This window comes from Dipodomys merriami, unplaced genomic scaffold, assembly GCF_024711535.1.
Source record: "Dipodomys merriami isolate MVZ:Mamm:240054 unplaced genomic scaffold, mDipMer1.0.p SCAF_2, whole genome shotgun sequence".
Taxonomy (NCBI): domain Eukaryota; kingdom Metazoa; phylum Chordata; class Mammalia; order Rodentia; family Heteromyidae; genus Dipodomys; species Dipodomys merriami.
In genome coordinates this window covers 55175288-55192620 of record NW_027203381.1, presented here as the reverse complement: position 1 = coordinate 55192620, position 17333 = coordinate 55175288, and positions in this window count along the sequence as shown.

Genomic DNA, 17333 nt, shown 5'->3' with positions numbered 1-17333 from the left:
AGGTTGAGCGTGAGGGTTAGGTTGAGGGTGAGGGTGAGTGTGAGGGTGACGGTGAGGGTTACCTTTAGGGTTAGGTTTAGGGTGAGGGTAAGGGTTAGGGTTAGCTTAGGGTTAGTGTAAGTGTTAGGCTGAGGGTGAGGGTGAGGGTGAGGGTTAGGGTTAGGTTTAGGGTGAGAGTTAGGGGTAGTGTGAGGGTTAGGGTTAGGGTGAGGTTGAGGGTCAGGGTGAGGTTGAGAATGACGTTGAGGGTGAGGGTTAGGGTTACGTTTATATTTAGGGTGAGGTGAGGGTGAGGGTTAGGGTTAGGGTGAGGGTTAGGGTGAGGTTTAGGGTTAATGTTTCGGTTAGGGTAAGGGTGAGGGTAAGGATTACAGTGAGAGTTATTTTGAGGGTGAGTGTTAGGTTTAGGGTGAGGGTAAGGGTTAGGGTGAGGGTTATTGTGAGGGTTTGGTTTCGGGTTAGCATTAGGGTTAGTTTGAGGGTGAGGGTTTGGGTGAGGGTTAGGGTTACGGTTAGGGATAGGGTGAGGATTAGGGTTAGTGTGAGGGTGAGGGTCTGGGTAAGGGTTAGGGTTAGATTTAGGGTGAGGGTGAGGGTGAGCATTAGAATTAAGATTAGGGTTAGGGTTAGAGTTAGGTGAGATTGAGGGTGAGGGTCAGGGTTTGGGATAGAATTAGGGTGAGGGTGAGAGTGAGGTTTAGGTTTAAGATTAGGGTTAGGGTTGTGGTGAGGGTTAGGGTGAGGGTGAGAGTGAGGCTTAGGCTTAGAGTTAGGGTGAAGTTTAGGTTTACGGTGAGGGCTACGGTGCGGGTGAGTTTTAGGGTGAGTGTGCGGGTGAGGTTGAGGGTTTCGGTTAGGTAAGGGTTATATTTAGGGTTAGAGTGAGGATTAGGGTGTGGGTGAGGTTTAGGGTGAGGCTCATTGTTAGGGTGAGAGTTAGGGTTACGGTGAGGGTTACAGTTAGGATTAGGTTGAGGCTGAGGGTTAGGTATACGGTAAGGGTTAGGGTTAGTTTGAGGCTGAGGTTTAGGTATAGGGTAAGGGTTAGGGTTATGGTGAGGGTTAGGGTTAGGGTAAGTGTTAGGGTGAGGGTGAGGTTTAGGGCTAGGGTTAGGGTGAGGTTTAGGGTTAGGGTTAGGGTTAGTGTAAGGGTTAGAGTTACGGTGAAGGTTAGGGTTAGAGTTAGGATTAGGGTTAGGGTAAGGGTTAGGGGGAGGGTGAGGGTTAGGGTAAGGGTTAGGGTGAGGTTGAGGGTGAGGGTTAGGGTGAGTGTGAGTGTGAGGGTTTCGGTTATGTAAGGGTTAGGGTTAGGGTTAGGGTGAGGATTAGGGTGAGGGTGAGGTTTAGGGTTAGGGTTAGGTTTAGGGTGAGGTTAAGTGTTAGGGTGAGGGTGAGGGTGAGGGTGAGGGTTAGGGTTAGGGTGAGTGTGAGTGTGAGTGTGAGGGTGAGGGTTTCGGTTAGGTAAGGTTTAGGGTTAGGGTTAGGGTGAGGATTAGGGTGAGAGTGAGGTTTAGGTTGAGGGTTAGGGTTAGGGTGAGTGTTAGGGTGAGGCTGAGGGTTAGGGTGAGGGTGAGGTTTCAGGTGAGGTTGAGGGTTCGGGTGAGAGTGAAGGTTAGGGTGTGGGTTAGGGTTAGGTTTGAGGTGAGGTTTTGGGTGATGTTGAGAGTTAGGGTGAGGTTGAGGGTTAGGATTATGGTTAGGGTGAGGGTTAGTTTTGGGGTGAGGGTTAGGGTTAAGGTTAGGGAGAGGATGAGGGTTAGGGTGAGGGTTAGGGTTAATTTGAGTGTTAGGGTGAAGTTGAGTTTGAGGTTGAGGGTTAGGGTGGGGGTGATGGTGACGGTGAGGGTTAGTGGTAGGATTAGGGTTAGGGTTAGGGTGATAGTTAAGGTTAGGGTTAGGGTTAGGGTGAGGTTGAGGCTGAGGATGAGGGTTAGGTTTAGGGTTAGGTTTAGGATTAGGTTGAGATTTAGGGGAAGGGTTAGGGTTAAGGTGAGGGTTAGATTTAGGGTTAGGGTGAGGGTTAGGGTTAGGGTTAGGTTTAGGGTGAGTTTAAGTGTTAGGGTGAAGGTGAGGGTGAGGGTTAGGGTTAGGGTGAGTGTGAGTGTGAGTGTGAGAGTTAGGTTTAGAATTAGCGTTAGGTTTAGGGTTAGGCTCAGGTTGAAGGTATGAGTGAGGCTCACCCTAGCACTCACGGCTAGGGTTAGGTTGAGGGTTAGGATGCTGGGTAGATTTAGGGTTAGAATTAGGGTGAGGGTTAGGTTTAGTATGACTGTTAGGGTTCGGGTTAGTGTTAGGGTGATGGTAAGTGTTAGAGTGTGTGTTAGGGTGAGAGTGAGGGTTAGGCTGATGTTTAAGGTGAAGGTCGAAGTTAGAGAGAGTGAGAGGTTTCGGGTGAGGGTGAGGGTTAGGGTGTGGGTGAGGGTGAGGGTTAGGGTGAGGGTAAGGGTTAGGCTGATGTTTAGGGTGAGAGTTAGGGTTCAGTGAAGGGGAATTGTTAGGGTGTAGGTGAGGGTTAGACTAAGGGTGAGGCTTAGGGTGATCGGGAGGTTTAGGGTTCCAGGGAGGTTTAGGGTTAGGGTTAGACTTTGGGTTCGGGTTCGGGTTAGGGTTAGGGTGAGTGTTAGGGTGAGAGGTAGGATTAGTGTAAGGATGAGATTTAGACTTAGGGTGAGGGTTACGTTTAGGGTTAGGGTTAGGGTTAGGGTGAGGATAAGGGTTAAGGTGAGGGTTAGTGTGAGACTGAGGGTTAGGGCTAGGCTTAGGGTTAGGGTGAGGGTTAGGGTTAGGGTTAGGGTTCGGTGAGGGTTAGGGTGAGTGAAAGGGTTAGGGTGAGGGTTAGGTTGAGGTTGAGGGATAGGGTTATGGTGAGGGTAAGGGTTAGGGCGACGGTTAGGGTGAGGTTGAGGGTTAGGGTTAGCATTAGCGTTAGGGTGAGGGTGAGCGTTAGGGTGACGGTGAGGGGTAGGCTGAGGGGTAGGGTTAGGGTTAAGGTTAGGGTTTTGGTGATGGTTACATTTAGGGTTAGGGTGAGGGTGAGTGTTAGGGTAATGGTTAGGGTCAGGGTTAGGGTGAGGGTGAGGATTAGGGTTAGCATTAGGGTTAGGATCAGATTGAGTGTTAGGGTTAGGGTTAGGGTGAGGTTGAGGGTTAGGGTTAGATTAGGGTTTCAGTTAGGCTTAGGATGCAGGTTAGGTTTAGGTTTAGACTGAGGGTGAGGGTCAGGGTTAGGGTTAGGATTAGGTTTAGGGTTAGGGTGAAGCTGAGGGTGAGGTTGAGGGTGAGGGTGAGCATGAAGGTGAGGGTTAAGTTTAGCATTAAGTTTAGGGTGAGGTCTAGGGTGAGGGTGAGGGCTAAGGTGAGGGTTAGTATGAGGGTTATGGTTAGTGTTAGGTGAGGGTTAGGGTTAGGGTTAGTGTAAGGGTAAGGGTTAGGTTGAGGATTAGGGTGAGAGTGAGTGTTAGGGTTAGATTAAGGGTTAGGGTGAGGGTTAAGGTAAGGGTTAGGGTGAGGATTAGGGTGAGTGTGAGAGTTAAAGTTTGGTTTAGTGTGAGGGTTAGGGTTGGGGTGAGGGTTAGGGTTAGGGTTAGGGTGAGGAAGAGGATTCGGGTTCCGGTGAGTGTGAATGTTAGGGTGTTGGTGACGTTTAGGGTTAGGGTGAGGGTGATGCTGAGGGTTAGGGTTAGGGTTAGTGTGAGGATAAGGGTTAGGGTGAGGATTAGGGTGAGTGTGAGGGTTATGGTTAGTATAAGGTTTAGGGTGAGGGTTAGGGTTAGGGTTAGGGTAAGGATTAGGGTTAGGTAAGGCTTAGGGTTAGGGTTAGGGTTATGGTTAGGGTTAGGTTGAGTGTTAGGCTTAGGGTTAGGGTTAGGGTGAGGTTTAGGGTTAAGTTTAGGTTTAGGGTAAGGTTAGGGTTAGCATGAGGTTTAGGGTTAGGGTGATGTTTAGGGTAACGGTGAGGGTTAGGGTGAGGTTGAGGTTGAGCTTGAGGGTTAGGGTAAGGGTGAGGGTGAGTGGGAGGGTGACGGTGAGGGTTAGGTTTAGGGTGAGGGTAAGAGTTATGGTTAGGATTAGGGTTAGGGAAAGGGTTAGGCTGAGGGTGAGGGTGAGGTTAGGTCAGTGTTAGGGTTAGGTTTAGGGTGAGGATTAGGGTGAGGGTGAGGGTTAGTGATAGGTTGAGGTTTAGGGTTAGGGTTAGAGTGAGGGTTAGGGTGAGGGTGAGGTTTAGGGTGAGGATTAGGGTGAGGGTGAGGGTTAGTGTTAGGTTGAGGGTTGGGGTTAGGGTTAGGGTGAGGGTTAGGGTGAGAGGTAGGGTTAAGGTTAGGATGAGGGTTAGGCTTAGTGTGAGTGTTCCTGTTAGGTTAAGGGTTAGTGTGAGGATAAGGGTTAGGGTGAGTGTTAGGTTGAGACTGATTGTTAGGGTTAGCATTAGGGTTAGTTTGAAGGTTAGAGTGGGGGTTAGGGTTCGGGTTAGGGTTCGGGTTAGGGTTGGGTGAGGGTTAGGATGAGGGTAAGGGTTAGGGTTAGGGTGAGAGTGAGGGTGAGGGTAAGGGTTAGGGTTAAGGTCAGGGTTAGGGTGAGGGTGAGGTTTAGTGTTTGCATTAGGGTTAGTGTTAGGCTTAGGTTGAGTGTTAAGTTTAGGGTTAGGGTGCAGGTTAGGGTTAGGGTTAGAGTGAGGGTGAGGGTCAGGGTTAGGGTTTGGATTAGGTTTAGTGTTAGGGTGAGGCTGAAGGTGAGGCTGAGGGTGAGGGTGAAGGTGAGGGTTAAGTTTAGGGTTAGATTTAGGTTGAGGGCTAGGGTTAGTGTGATGTTTTTGTTTAGGATAGGTCTAGGGTTAGGTTTAGCGTGAGGATTAGTGTGGGGGTGAGGTTTAAGGTGAGTGTTAGGTTTAGGGTTGGGGTGAGGGTTAGGGTTAGGGTGAGGGTTAGGGTTAGGGTGATGTTTAGGTTGAGGGTGAAGGTGAAAGTGAGGGTTCGGGTGAGGGTTAGGGTTAGGGTGATGGTTAGTGTTAGGGTAACGGTTAGGGTTAGGGGGAGCATAAGTGTTAGGATGACAGTTAGGGTGAGGGTGAGGGTTAAGGTTAGGTTTAGGATTAGGGTGAGTGTTCGGGTGAGGGTTAGTGTTAGGGTTAGGGTGAGGGTTAGGGTGAAGGTTAGGGTGAAGGTTAGGTTTAGGGTTTGGGTTAGGGTGAGGGTTAGTTGAGAAGGAGTAGGGTGACGGTTAGGGAGAGGGTGAGGAATAGGGTTATGGTGAGGGTAAGGTTTAGGCCGAGGCTTAGGTTGAGAATGAGCATTTGTGTTAGCATCAGGGTTGGGTGGAGGGTGAGGGATAGTGTTAGGCTGAGGGGTAGTTTTAGGGTTAGGGTGAGGGTTAGGGTTAGGGTTAGGGTTAGGGTGAGGTTAAGGGTTAGGGTGTGGGTGAGGGTGAGGGTTAAGGCTAGACAGGGTGAGGATTAGGGTTAGGTTTAGGGTTAGGGTGAGGGTTAGGTTTAGGATTAGGGTTAGAGTTAGGCTTAGGCTGAGGTTGAGGTTATGAGTTAGGCGTAGAGGTAGAGTTAGGGTTAGATTTAGGGTTAGTATTAGGGTTAGGGTTAGGATTAGCCTGAGGTTGAGGGTGAAGGTGAGGTTTAGGGTTAGGGTTAGGGGTAGAGTTAGGGTTAGGTTGAGCAGTAGGATGAGGATGAGGGTTAGGGTTAGCGTTAGTTTTAGGGTGAGGTTTAGGGTGAGAGTTGAGTGTTAGGGTTAGGGTTAGTGTGAGGTTGAGGATCTGTGTTAGGGTTAGGGTTAGGCTTAGATTTAGGATGAGGGTGATGGTGAGGGTTAGAATTAGGATTAGGGTTAGGGTTAGAGTTAGGTGAGAGTGAGGATGAGGGTTAGGGTTTGGGTTAGAATTAGGGTGAGGGTGAGCATGAGGGTTAGGGTTAGGATTAGGGTTAGAATTATGGTTAGGGTTAGGGTGAGAGTGAGGGTGAGGCTTAGGGTTAGGATTAGGGTTAGGGTTAGTGTGAGGATCAGGGTTATTGTGAGAATTAGGGTGAGGGTGAAAAGGAGGGTGAGGGTTAGGGTGAGCATTAAGGTTAGGGTTAGGGTGAGGGTTAGGGTGAGTTTTAGGGTTACGGTGTGGGTTAGGGTTAGGGTTAGCTTGAGGCTAAGGTTTAGGCTGAGGGTTAGGGTAGGTTTAGGGTGAGGTTTAGGTTTAGGGTGAGGGCTATGGTGAGGGTGAGTGTTAAGGTGAGTGTGAGGGTGAGGTTGAGGGTTTTGGTTAGGTAAGGGTTAGGGTTAGGGTGAGGATTAGGGTGAGCATGAGGTTTAGGTTGAGTGTTAGGTTGAGGGTGAGGGTTAGGGTGAGGGTTAGGGTGAGGTAGAGCATGAGGGTTCGGATGAGAGTGAGATTCGGGTAAGGTTGAGGGTTCGGGTGTGGGTCAGGTTTAGGTTTAGGGTGAGGGTTAGGGTGACGGTGAGGGTTAGGGTGAGGGTGAGGTTTAGGATTGGGGTTAGGGTGAGGGTTAGGTTTAGGGTGAGTGTTAAGGTGAGGGTTAGGGTTAGGGTTAGGCAGAGGGTTAGGGTTAGGGTGAAGGTTAGGGTTAGTTTGAGGGTTAGGGTGAAGGTGAGTTTGAGGTTGAGGGTTAGGGTGAGGGTGATGGTGACGGTGAGGGTTAGGGTTAGGATCGGGTTAGGGTTAGGTTGAGAGTTAGGGTTAGGGTTAGGTTTAGGATGAGGGTGAGGGTGAGGGTGAGGGTTAGGGTTAGGGTTAGGTTTAGGATTAGGTTTACGTTTAGGGTTAGGGTTAGGGTTAGGGTTAGGGTGAGGGTTAGGTTTAGGGTTAGGGTTAGGGTTAGGGTTAGGGTTAGGGTTAGGGTTAGGGTTAGGGTTAGGGTTATGTTTAGAGTGAGGGTTAGGGTTAGGATTAGGGCGAGGGTGAGGGTTAGGTTGAGGGGTAGGGTTAGGGATAGGGTAAGGGTTAGGGTTAGGGTGAGGGTTAGGTTTAGGGTTAGGGTTAGGGTTAGGGGGAGGGTGAGTGTGAGGGTTAGGGTTAGGGTTAGGGTAAGGCTTAGGTTTAGGGTGAGGGTTAGTTTTAGGTTTAGGTTTAGGGTGAGGGTGATGCTGAGGGCTAGGGTTAGGGTTAGTGTGAGGATGAGGGTTAGGGTGAGGATTAGGGTGAGGGTGAGGGTTAGGGTTAGCATAAGGTTTAGGGTGAGGGTTAGGGTTAGTGTTAGGGTTAGGGTAAGGGTTAGGGTTAGGGTAAGGGTTAATGTTAGGCTTAGGGTTAGGGTTATGGTTAGGTTTAGTGTCAGGGTTAGGCTTAGGGTTAGGGTTAGGGTGAGGTTTAGGGTTAAGTTTAGAGTTAGGGTTAGCGTTAGGGTTAGGGTTAGGGTGATGATTAGGATGATGTTGAGGGTTAGGGTGAGGGTGAGGTTGAGCGTGAGAGTTAGGGTGAGGGTGAGTGGGAGGGTGACCGTGAGGGTTAAGGTTAGGGTTAGGTTTAGGGTGAGAATAAGAGTTATTGTTAGGATTAGTTTTAGGGTAAGGGTTAGGCTGAGGGTAGGGTGAGGGTGAGGTTTTTGGTTAGGGAAGGGTTAGGGTTAGGTTTAGGGTGAGGATTAGGGTGAGGGTGAGGGTTAGGGTTAGAGTTAGGGTTAGGGTGAGGGTTAAGCTTAGGGTTAGGATGAGGGTTAGGCTTAGTGTGAGAGTTACGGTTAGGGTTAGGGTTAGTGTGAGGATAAGTGTTAGGGTGAGTGTTAGGTTGAGACTGAGGGTTAGGGTTAGAGTTAGGTTTAGGGTGAAGGTTAAGTTGGGGGTTAGGGTTCTGGTTAGGGTTGGGTGAGGGTTAGGGTGAGCGTAAGGTTTAGTGTGAGGGTTAGGTTGAGGGTGAGAGATAGGGTTATGGTGAGGGTAAGGGTTAGGGTTAGGGTGAGAGTGAAGGTGAGTGTAAGGGAAGGGTTAGGGTCAGGGTTAGGGTTAGGCTGAGGCTTATGTTACGAAGGAGCATTTGTGTTAGCATCAGTGTTGCGTTGAGGGTGAGGGTTAGGGTTAGGCTGAGGGGTAGTTTTAGGGTTGGGTGAGGGTTAGGGTTAGGGTTAGGGTTAGGGTGAGTTTAATGGTTAAGGTGTGGGTGAGTGTGAGGTTTAGGGTTAGCCTTAGGGTGAGTGTGAGGTTTAGGCTTAGGGTTAGAGTGAGTGTGAGTGTGAGGGTTAGGTTTAGGATTAGGGTTAGGGTTAGGATTAGGCTGAGGTTGAGGGTGAGGGTGAGGGTGAAGATGAGGTTTAGGGTTAGGGTTAGGGTTAGAGTTAGTTTTAGGTTGTACGCTAGGATGAGGATGAGGATTAGGGTTAGTGTTAGGGTGAGGTTTTTGGTGAGGGTTGAGTGTTAGGGTTAGGGTTAGGGTGAGGGTGAGGGTTAGGGTTAGGGTGAGGGTGAGGGTGAGGATTAAGTATAGGGTAGGGGTTAGAGTTACAGTGATGGTGAGGGTGAGGGTGAAGGTTAGGATTATGTTTAGGGTTAGGGATAGGGTGAGGGTGAGGGTTAGGGTGTTTTTGAGGGTTAGGGATAGGGTTAGGATTAGTTTTATGGTGAGGGTTAGGGTTAGGATTAGGGTTAGGATGAGGGTTAGGGTTAGGGATAGGGTAAGGGTTAGGCTGAATGTTAGGATTAGGGTGAGGGTTAGGGTAAGGGTAAGGGATAGGGTTAGGGTGAGGTTAAGAATTAGGGAGAGGGTGAGGGTTAGCGTTAGGGTTAGGTTGAGGGTTAGGGTGGGGCTTAGGGTTATGGTTAGGGTTAGGGTGAGGGTTAGTGTTAGGGTTTGTGTGAGGTTTAGGTTGAGGTTGAGGGTGAGTGTGAGGGTGAGTGTGAGGGTAAGGTTTAGGGTGTGGGTTAGGGTTTGGTTTACGGTGAGGGTTAGTGTTAAGGTGAGGGTTAGTGTGAGGGTGAGATTTAGGTTATGGTTTAGTGTGAGGGTTAGGGTTAGGGTGAGGGTTATGATGAGGGGTAGGGTTAGGGTTAGGGAGAGGGTTAGGGTTTGTGTGAGGGTTAGGGTTTACGGTTAGAGTTAGGTTTAGTATGAGGATAAAAGTTAGGGTGAGGGTTAGGGTTAGGGTTAGGGTTAGGGTTAAGGTTAGGGTTAGGTTTAGGGTAAGTGTTAGGGTTAGGGTGAGGGATAGGGTTAGGGTTAGGGTAAGGGCTAGGGTTAGGGTGAGTATTAGGTTTAGGGTTAGGGTTAGGGTGAGGATGAGGATTAGGTTTAGGTTTAGGGTTAGGGTGAGGGTGAGGATGAGTTTTAGGGTTAGGGTTACCGTTAGGGTGAGGATTAGGTTTAGGTTTATGGTTAGGGTAAGATTTAGGATTAGGTTGAGGGTTAGGTTTAGGGTTACGGGTAGGTTGAGGGTGAGTCTGGGGGTTAGGGTTAGTGTGAGGATAAGGGTTAGGTTGAGGATTAGGGTCAGGTTGAGGGTTAGGGTTAGCATTAGCTTTAGGGTGAGGGTTAGGGTTAGGGTTAGTTTAAGGGTTAGGGTTAGGGTTAGGGTAAGGGTTAGGTTTAGGCTTAGGGTTAGGGTTAGCATTAGGGTGAGGGTGAGGCTTAGGGATAGTGTTAGGTGAGGGTTAGGGTTAGGCTTAGGGTTAGGGTAAGGGTTAGGGTTAGGGTTAGGGTGATTTTTAGCGTGATGGTGAGGGTTAGGGTGAGGGTGAGGTTGAGCATTAGGGTTAGGTTGAGTGTGAGTGTGAGTGTGAGGGTGACGATGAGGGTTATGGTTAAGGTTAGGTTTAGGGTGAGGGTAAGGGTTAGGGTTAGGATTAGGGTTAGTGAAAGGGTTAGGCTGAGGGTGAGGCTGAGGGTTAGGGTTAGGGTTAAGGTGAGGTTTAGGGGTAGTGTGAGGTTTAGGTTGTGGGTGAGGTTGAGTGTCAGGGTGAGGTTGAGGGTGACGTTGAGGTTGAGGGTTATGGTAATGGTTATGGTTAGGGTGAGGGTGAGGGTGAGGTTTAGGGTTAGGTTTAGGTGTTATTGTTATGGTTATGGTTTTAGGGTTAGGATTAGTGTGAGAGCGATGGTGAGGGTTAAGTTTAGAGTTATGGTTAGGGTGAGGGTGAGGGTGAGGGTTAGGGTTAGGGTTATGGTGAGGGCTATGGTGAGGGGTAGGGTTAGGGTTAGGGTGAGGGTTAGCATTAATGTGAGGATTAGGGTTAGGGTTATGGTTAGTGTGAGGATAAGGTTTAGGGTGAGATTTAGTTTGAGAGTGAGAGTTAGGGTTAGCTTTAGGGTTGGGGTGAGGGTTAGGGTGAGGTTTAAGATGAGGGTTTGGGTTAGTATGAGTGTGAGGTTTATAGTTCGGATTAGGGTGAAGGTTAGGGTTAGGGTGAGGTTTAGGGTATGGTTAGGGTGAGGGTTCAGGTTCAGGAGAGGTTGAGTTTTAGGGTGAGAGTGATGGTTCGGGTTAGGGTGAGGGTTAAGGTGACAGTGATGGTTAGGGTGATGTTCAGGCTTAGGGTTACTGTGAGGATCAGGGTGAGGGTTATTGTTAGGGTTAGGGTGAGGGTAAGTTTTAGGGTGAGGGTTAGGGTGAGGTTGTGGTTTAGGTTTAGGTTGAGGGTTAGGTTGAGCGTTAGCATGAGGGTTAGTTTTAGGTTTAGGGATAGGGTGAGGGTTAGATTGAGGTTTAGTGTTAGTGTTAGGGTTAGGGTTAGGGTGAGGGTTAGGGTTAGGGTAAGGGTTAGAGTGTGGTTTAGGGTGAGAGTGAGGGTTACATATAGTATTAGGGTTTAGGTTAGGTTTAGGGTGAGGCTTAGGGTTAGGGTTATGTTGAGGGTGAGTGTTAGGGTTAGCATTAGAGATAGGGTTAATGTGAGGGTGAGGGTTAGGGTTAGGGTTAGGGTGAGGGCTAGGATTATGGTTAGGGTAAGCTTTAATTTTAGGGTGAGGGTAAGGGTGAGGGTTAGGTGTAGGATTAGGCTTAGGTATAGGGTTAGACTTAGGGTGAGGGTGAGGGTGTATGTCAGAGGTAGGTTTAGGGTGAGGGTTAGGGTTACGTTTAGGGTTAGGGTGAGTGTGAGGGTGAGGGTTAGGGTGAGGTTGAGGGTGAGGTTGAGGGTGAGGGTGAGGGTTAGGGTTTGGGTGACTGTTAGGGTTAGGTTTAATGTTAGGGTGAGGGTTAGGGTTAGGGTTAGGTTTAGGAGGAGGGTTAGGCTGAGGGTTAGGTTTAGGGTTAGGATGAGCATAAGGTTTATGATGAGGGTGAGGGTTAGGTTTAGGATTAGGTTTAGGGTTAGCATGAGGGTTAGGGATAGGGTTAGGATTAGGGTGAGGGTTTTGGTTAGGGCTAGGTTTAGAGCTAAGATGAGGTTGAGGGTGAGGGTTAGGGTTTAAATTAGGGTTAGGGTTAAGGTTAGGCTGAGGGTGAGGTTGAGGGTGAGGGTGAGGGTTAGGGTTAATATGAGGGTTAGGTTTATGGTTAGTGTTAAGGTTAGGGTGAGGGGTAGGGTTAGGGTTAGAGTTAGGATGAGGGTTAGGCTGAGAGTTAGGGTTCGTGTGAGGGTAAGAATTAGGGTGAGGGTTAGGGTGAGGGTTAGGATTATTGTTATTGTTAGATTTAGTGTTATGTTGAGTGTGAGGCTGCGGGTGAGGGTTAGGGTTAGGGTTAGGGTGAGGTTTAGGGTTAGGGTTAGAGTTAGGGTAAGGGTGAGGGTGAGGTTTAGGGTTAGATTTAGGGTTAGTGTTAGGTTTAGGCTTAGCGTTAGGATGAGGATGAAGGTGGGGGTGAGGATTAGGGTTAGGGTTAGGGTTAGGATTAGAGTTAGGGTTAGGGTTAGGGTTAGGGTTATTGTTAGGGTTATGGTTAGGGTTAAGTTTGCGGTGAGGGTGACGCTGAGGATGGTTTATGGTTAGTGTTAGGTTTAGGGTTAGGGATAGGGTTAGTGTTATGGTTAGGGTTAGGTTTAGAGTTACAGTGAGGGTGAGGGTGAGTGTTAGGGTGAGGGTGGGGTTTACGGTGAGTTTTAGGTTTAGCGTTAGGTTGAGGTTGAGGTTTAGGGTTAGTGTAAGGTTTAGTGGGAGGGTTAGGGTGAGGGTTAGGTTTAGGGTTAGTGTTAGACTTAGGGTGAGGTTGAGGGTTAGGTTGGGGTTTAGGGATAGGTTTAGGGTTAGGCTTAGGCTTAGGGTTAGGCTGAGTGTGAGTGTGGGGGTGAGGGTTAGTGTTACAGTGAGGGTGAGGATTAGGATTAGGGTTAGTGTTAGGATGAGGTTTAGGGTTAAGATTAGGGTTACGGTGTGGGCTAAGGTGAGGGTTAGTGTTAGGATTAGGGTTAGGCTTAGGATTAGGGTTAGGCTGAGGCTGAGGGTGAGGATGAGGGTTAGGGTTAGCATGATGGTTAGGGTTACCGTTAGGGTGAGGGTTAGGATGAGGGTTAGGGTTAGGGTTAGTGTGAGGGTGATGGCAACAGTAAACCTGAGGGTTAGGGTTAGGGTGAGGGTTACAATAAGGGTGAGGGTTAGGATTAGGGTGAGGATGAGGATTAGGTTTAGGGTGAGGGTGAGGCTTAGATTGAAGGTTAGGGTTATGTTGAGTGTTATGGTTAGGGTGAGGGTTAGGTTTAGGGTTAGGGTTAGTGTTAGGGTTAAGGTTAGGGTTACGGTTACGGTGAGGGTGAGGGTTAAGGTTAGGGTTAATGTTAGGGTGAGTTTTAGGTTTAGGGTTAGGGTTAGAGTTAGGCTTAGGTGAGGGTGAGGTTTAGGGTTAGAGTTAGGGTGAGTGTTAGGGTTAGGGTTAGGGTGCGGGTTAGGGTGAGGTTTAGACTTCGGGTTAGGCTTAGGCTTAGGAATAGGCTTAGGCCCAGCGTGAGGGTGAAGGTTAGGGTTAGGGTTAGGGTGAGGGTTAGGGGGATGTTTAGGGTGAGGTTTAGGGTTAGGGTTATGTTGAGGGAGAGTCTTAGAGTTAGAGTGAGTGTTAGTGGGAGGGTTAGGGAAAGGGTTAGGTTTAGGGTTAGTGTTAGCCTTAGGGTGTGGGTGAGGTTTAGGTTGAGGTTTAAGGATAGAGTTAGGGTTAGCATTAGGCTTAGGGTGAGGGTGAGTGTTAGGGTTAGGGTTAGGTTTTAGGCTTAGGCTAAGGGTTAGGCTGAGGGAGAGGGTGGGTGTGAGGGTTAGTGTTACGGTGACTGGGACAATTAGGGTTAGGGTGAGGGTTATGATGAGGGTTAGGGTTAGGGTTAGGGTTTGGTTTAGGGTGAGGGTGAGGGTGAGGGTTAGGGTTAGTGTTAGGGTGAGGGCTAGGGTGAGGGTGAGGGTTAATGTTAGGGTTAGTGTTAGGATGAGGGTAAGTATTAGGGTGAGGGTTAGTGTTAGGTTGAGGGTTATAGTTAGGGTGAGGGTTAGGGTTTAGTGTTAGGGTTATTGTTATTGTTAGGTTTAGGTTTACTTTGAGGGTGAGGGTGAGGGTGAGGTTTAGGGTTAGAGTTAGGGTGAGGTTTAGGGTAAGATTTAGTGTTAGGGTTAGGGTGAGGGTTAGGGTTAGGGTTTGGGTTAGGGTGAGGGTGAGGGTGAGGATTATGGTTAGAATTATTTTTAGCGTTAGGTTTAGTTTTAGGGTTAGTTTTAGAGTTAGGGTTAATGTGAGGATTAGGTTCAGGGTTAGGCTTAGGTTTAGGCTGAGGGTGAGGTTGAGGGTGAGGTTTAGGGTTAGGGTGAGTGTTAGGTTTAGGGTTAGTTTGAGAGTTAGGATGAGGGTTAGGGTTAGGATTAGGTTTAGGGTAAGAGCTGGGGTGCCAGTTAGTGTGAGGGTTAGGGTTAGGGATAGGGTTAGGTTTAGGATTAGTGTTAGGTTGAGAGTGAGGGTGAGGGTTAGGGTTAGGGTTAGGGTTAGGGTTAGGAATAGGCTTAGGCTTAGGGTTAGGCTGATGGTGAGGGTGGGGATGAGGATTAGGTTTAGAGTCATGGTTAGGGTTATGGTTACATTGAGGGTTAGGATGAGAGTTAGGGTTAACATTAGGGTTACGGTGAGGGCTAAGATGAGGGTGAGGGTTAGGGTTAGGGTTAGGCTTAGGATTAGGTTTAGGTTGAGCCTGAGGCTGAGGGTGAGGGTTAGGGTTAGTCTGATGCTTAGGGTTACGGTTAGGGTGACGGTTAGGATGAGGGTTAGGGTTAGGGTGAGGGTTAGGTTGAGGGTGACGGTAAGTTTAAAGGTGAGGGTTAGGGTTAGGGTGAGGGTTACGGTAAAGGTGAGAGTTAGGGTTAGAGTGAGGGTTAGGGTGAGGGTGACGGTAAGTTTAAAGGTGAGGGTTAGGGTTAGGGTGAGGGTTACGGTAAAGGTGAGGGTTAGGGTTAGGGTGAGGTTTAGGGTGAGGGTTAGGTTTTGGGTTAGGGTGAGGGTGAGTGTTAGATTGAGGGATAGGGTTATGTTGAGGGTTATGGTTAGGGTGAGTGTTAGTATTATGGTGAGGGTTAGTGTTAGGGTTATTTTTAGTGTTAGGGTTAGGGATATGGTTACGGTGAAGGTGAGGGGTAGGGTTAGGGTTAGGGTGAGGTTTAGGTTTAGGGTTAGGGTTAGGGTGAGGGTGTGGTTTAGGGTTAGAGTTAGGGTTAGTGTTAGGTTTACGTTTAGGCTTAGGCTTCGGGTTAGGCTGATGGTGAGGGTGGGGATGAGGTTTAGGTTAAAGTGATGGTTAGGGTTATGGTTACGTTGAGGGTTAGGATGAGGGTTTGGGTTAGGATTAGAGTTACGGTGTGGGCGAGGGTGAGGGTGAGGGTTAGGGTTAGGTTTAGGCTTAGGATTAGGGTTAGGCTGAGGCTGAGGGTGAGGCTGAGGATTAGGGTTAGTTTGATGGTTAGGGTTATGGTTAGTGTGAGGGTTAGGATGAGGGTTAGGTTTAGGGTGAGGGTTAAGGTGAGGGTGAAGGTAAGTGTAAAGGTGAGGGTTAGGGTTAGGGTGAGGTTTGGGTTAGATTGAGGGTTAGGGTTATGTTGAGGTTTATATTTAGGGTGAGGGTTAGGTTTAGGGTTAGAGTTATTGTTAGGGTTATGTTTACTGTGAGGGTGAGGGTTTGGGTTAGAGTTACGGTGAGGTTCAGGATTAGGGTTAGTGTTAGAGTTAGGCTTAGGCTGAGGGTGAGGTTTAGGGTTAGTTAGGTTTAGTGTTAGGGATAGGGTTATGGTGAGGGTTATGGTGAGAGTTAGAGTTCGGGTTAGGCTTAGGTTTAGGCTTAAGCTGTGCCTCAGGGTGAGGGTTAGGGTTAGTGTTAGGGTGAGGGTTTGGGTTAGGTTTAGGGTGAGGGTTAGGATGAGGTTTAGGGTTAGCGTTAGGGTTAGGGTTAGGTTTATGTTTGACGTTAGGTTTAGGTTTAGGATTAGGTTAGGGTTAGGGTGAGGATTAAGTTTAGGGTTTGAGCTGGGGTGAGGGTGAGGGTGAGGATTATGGTTGGAGCTAATTTTAGGGTTAGGTTTAGGTTTAGGGTTAGGGTTAGGGTTATATTGAGGGTTTTGGTTAGGGTTAGGGTTATTGTTTCTGTTTTGGTTAGGGTTAAGTTTGCGGTGAGGGTGAGGCTGAGGGTGAGGGTTATGGTTAATGTTAGGGTTAGGGTTAGGGTTAGTGTTATTGTTAGGGTTAGGGTTAGAGTTACGGTGAGGGTGAGAGTGAGGGTGAGGGTGAGGGTTAGGGTGAGGTTTAGGGTTAGGATTAGGGTAAGGGTTAGGGTGCTGGTGAGGTTTCAGATTAGATTTAAGGTTGGGGGAGGGTTAGGGGGAGGGTTAGGTTTAGGTTTAGTGTTAGCATTAGGGTGAGGGTGAGAGTTAGGTTGAGGTTTAGGGATAGGGTTAGGATTAGGGTTAGGGTGAGGGTGAGTGTGAGGGTTAGGGTTAGGCTTAGGCTTAGGCTTAGGGTTAGGCTGAGGGTGAGGGTGGGGGTGAGTATTAGGGTTAGGGTGATGGTTAGGGTTAAGGTTAGTGTTATTGTTAGTGTTAGGGTTAGATTTACAGTGAGGGTGAGGGTGCAGGTGAGGGTTAGATTTAGGGTTAGGTTGAGGTTTAGGATTAGGGTTAGACAAAGGGTTAGGGTGAGGGTGAGGTTTAGGATTAGAGTTAGTGTTAGTGTTAGGGTTAGGCTGAGTGTGAGTGAGGGGGTGAGGATTAGGGTTTGTGTTTGGGTTTGGGTTAGAGATAGGGTTAGGGTTAGGGTTATTATTAGTGTTATGGTTAGGGTTAAGTTTTCAATGAGGGTGAGGCTGAAGGTGAGGTTTATGATTAGGGTTAGGTTTAGGGTTAGTGTTATTGTTAGGGTTAGGGTTAGAGTTACTGTGAGGGTGAGTGTGAGGGTGAGGGTGCAGGTTAGGGTTAGGGTGAGGTATAGGGTTAGGTTAAGTGTTAGGGTTAGGTTGAGGGTGAAGTTTAGGGGTAGAGTGACGGTTAGTGGGAGGGTTAGCTTGAGGGTTAGTTTTAGGGTTTGTGCTTGTCTTAGGGTGAGGCTGAGGGTTAGGTTAAGGTTTAGGGATAGGGTTAGGGTTAGGATTAGGGTTAGGGTGAGGGTGAGTGTGAGGGTTAGTCTTAGGTTTAGGCTTAGGCTTAGGTTTAGGCTGAGGGTGAGGGTGATGTTTAATATTAGGGTGATGTTTAGGATTATGGTTAGGGTGATGGTTAAGATGAGGGTTAGTGTTAGGGTGATTAGGGTGAGGGTGACGGTAAGCATAAAGGTGAGGGTTAGGGTTAGGTTGAGGGTTACGCCAAGGGTGAGTGTTAGGGTTAGGGTGAGTGTTAGGGTGAGGGTGAGGGTGAGGGTTAGATTTAGGGTTAGGATTATGTTGAGGGTTATGGTTAGGGTGAGGGTTAGGTTTAAGGTTAAGGTCATTGTTAGGGTTAGGTTTAGGGTTAGAGTTCAGATTAGGTTTAGGCTTAGGCTTAGGCCAAGCGTGAGGGTGAGGGTTAGGGTAAGGGTTAGGGTGAGGGTTAGGGTTAGGTTTAGGGTGAGAGTTAGGATCAGTTTTAGGGTTAGGATTAGGCTTAGGTTTAGGGTTACCGTGAGGGTGAGGGTGAGGATGAGGGTGAGGGTTATGGTTAGTGTCAAGGTTGGGGTTAGGGTTAGGGTTAGTTTTATTGTTAGGGTTAGGGTTAGAGTTATGGTGAGGGTGAGGGTGAGGGTTAGAGTGAGTTTTAGGGTGAGGTTTAGGGTTAGGGTTAGGTTTAGAGTGCTGGTGAGGTTTAGGGTTAGAGTTAGGGTTACGGGGACGGTTAGGTTGAGGGTTAGGTTTAGGGTTAGTGTTTGTCTTAGGGTGCGGGTTAGGTTGAGATTTAGGGATAGGGTTAGGGTGGGATTAGAGTTAGGGTGAGGGTGAGTGTGACGGTTAGGGTTAGGGTTAGGGTAAGGTTTA